Source organism: Apodemus sylvaticus, chromosome 14 (genome assembly GCF_947179515.1).
Source record: "Apodemus sylvaticus chromosome 14, mApoSyl1.1, whole genome shotgun sequence".
NCBI classification, from domain to species: Eukaryota; Metazoa; Chordata; class Mammalia; order Rodentia; family Muridae; genus Apodemus; species Apodemus sylvaticus.
Window position 1 is genome coordinate 58,470,981 of NC_067485.1, and position 3,195 is coordinate 58,474,175.

The following is a 3,195-nucleotide window of genomic DNA, read 5'->3' on the forward strand; positions in this document are numbered from 1 at the left end:
CAGGGTTGGTTCAATATACGGAAATCCATCAATACAATCCACTACATAAACAAACTCAAAGAACAAAACCACATGGTCATTTCATTGGATGCTGAAAAAGCATTTGACAAAATTCAGCATCCCTTCATGCTTAAAGTCTTGGAGAGAACAGGAATTCAAGGCCCATACCTAAACATAGTAAAAGCAATATACAGCAAACCGGTAGCCAGCATCAAACTAAATGGAGAGAAACTTGAAGCAATCCCACTGAAATCAGGGACCAGACAAGGCTGCCCCCTTTCTCCTTATCTTTTCAATATTGTACTTGAGGTACTAGCTCGGGCAATTCCACAACATAAGGAGGTCAAAGGGATACAAATTGGAAAGGAAGAAGTCAAACTATCATTATTTGCAGACGACATGATCGTCTACCTAAGTGACCCAAAGAACTCCACTAGAGAGCTCCTACAGCTGATAAACAACTTCAGCAAAGTGGCAGGTTATAAAATCAACTCAAGCAAATCAGTGGCCTTCCTATACTCGAAGGATAAGCAAGCTGAGAAAGAAATTAGGGAAATGACCCCCTTCACAATAGCCACAAACAGTATAAAGTATCTTGGGGTGACTCGTACCAAACATGTGAAAGATCTGTATGACAAGAACTTCAAGACTCTGAAGAAGGAAATGGAAGAAGACCTCAAAAAATGGGAAAACCTCCCATGCTCATGGATTGGTAGAATCAATATAGTTAAAATGGCCATTTTGCCAAAAGCACTATACAGATTCAATGCAATACCCATCAAAATCCCAACTCAATTCTTCACAGAGTTAGAAAGAGCAATTATCAAATTCATCTGGAACAACAAAAAACCCAGGATAGCTAAAACTATTCTCAGCAACAAAAGGAAATCTGGGGGAATCAGTATCCCTGACCTCAAGCAATACTACAGAGCAATAGTGTTAAAAACTGCATGGTATTGGTACAGTGACAGGCAGGAGGATCAGTGGAACAGGATTGATGATCCAGAAATGAACCCACACACCTATGGCCACTTGATCCTCGACAAAGAGGCTGAAAACATCCAATGGAAAAAAGATAGCCTTTTCAACAAATGGTGCTGGTTCAACTGGAGGTCAGCATGCAGAAGAATGCGAATTGATCCATCCTTGTCTCCTTGTACTAAGCTCAAATCCAAATGGATCAAGGACCTCCACATAAAGCCAGACACTCTGAAGCTAATAGAAAAGAAACTGGGGAAGACCCTTGAGGACATCGGTACAGGGAGAAAGTTTCTGAACAGAACACCAATAGCATATGCTTTAAGAGCAAGAATTGACAAATGGGACCTCATAAAATTACAAAGTTTCTGTAAGGCAAAGGACACCATCAAGAGGACAAATCGGCAACCAACAAATTGGGAAAAGATCTTCACCAATCCTACATCAGATAGAGGGCTAATATCCAATATATATAAAGAACTCAAGAAGTTAGACACCAGAAAACCAAATAACCCTATTAAAAAATGGGGTACAGAGTTAAACAAAGAATTCTCACCTGAAGAACTTCGGATGGCGGAGAAGCATCTTAAAAAATGCTCAACTTCATTAGTCATTAGGGAAATGCAAATCAAAACAACCCTAAGATTTCATCTTACACCAGTCAGAATGGCTAAGATTAAAAATTCAGGAGACAGCAGGTGTTGGAGAGGGTGTGGAGAAAGAGGAACACTCCTCCACTGCTGGTGGGGTTGCAAATTGGTACAACCACTCTGGAAATCAGTCTGGCGGTTCCTCCGAAAACTGGGCACCTTACTTCCAGAAGATCCTGCTATACCACTCCTGGGCATATACCCAGAAGACTCCCCACCATGTAATAAGGATACATGTTCTACTATGTTCATAGCAGCCCTATTTGTAATTGCCAGATGCTGGAAAGAACCCAGGTATCCCTCAACAGAAGAGTGGATGCAAAAAATGTGGTATATCTACACAATGGAGTACTACTCAGCCATTAGAAACAATGAATTCATGAAATTCTTGGGCAAATGGATGGAGCTAGAGAATATCATACTAAGTGAGGTAACCCAGACTCAAAAGGTGAATCATGGTATGCACTCACTAATAAGTGGATATTAACCTAGAAAACTGGAATACCCAAAACATAATCCACACATCAAATGAGGTACAAGAAGAAAGGAGGAGTGGCCCCTGGTTCTGGAAAGACTCAGTGAAACAGTATTCAGCAAAACCAGAACGGGGAAGTGGGAAGGGGTGGGTGGGAGGACAGGGGAAGAGAAGGGGGCTTTCGGGACTTTCGGGGAGTGGGGGGGCTAGAAAAGGGGAAATCATTTGAAATGTAAATAAATTATATCGAATAATAAAAAAAATTAAAAAAAAATTAAAAAAAAAAGAAATGAAAACGGAGATATTACAACAGAAACCGAGGAAATTCAAAAAATCATCAGATCCTACTACAAAAACCTGTACTCAACACAACTGGAGAATCTGGAGGAAATGGACATTGTCTTAGACAGATACGAATTACCAAAATTAAACCAGGATCAAATAGACCATCTAAACAGACCTATAACCCCTAAAGAAATAGAAGGGGTCATAGATCGGCTTCCAACCAAAAAAAGCACAGGACCAGATGGTTTCAGTGCAGACCTTGAAAGAAGACTTAACACCAGTACTCTTCAAACTTTTCCACCAAATAGAAACAGAAGGAATACTACCCAGCTCCTTCTTTGAAGCCACTATTACGCTGATACCAAAACCACACAAAGATCCAACTAAGAAAGAGAATTTCAGGCCAATTTCCTTATGAATATCGATGCAAAAATACTAAATAAAATTCTTGCCCACTGAATCCAAGAACACATAAAAATGATCATCCACCATGATCAAGTAGGCTTCATCCCAGGGATGCAGGGATGGTTCAATATAAGGAAATCCATAAATGCTATCCACTACATAAACAAACTCAAAGAAAAAAACCACATAATCATTTCATTAGATGCTGAAAAAGCATTTGACAAAAATCAGCATCATTTCATGCTAAAAGTCTTGGAAAGGACAGGAATTCAAGGCCCATATCTAAACATAGTAAAAGCAATATACAGCAAACCGATAGCCAACATCAAACTAAATGGAGAGAAACTTGAAGCAATCCCACTAAAATCAGGGACTAGACAAGGCTGCCCCCTCTCTCCATAT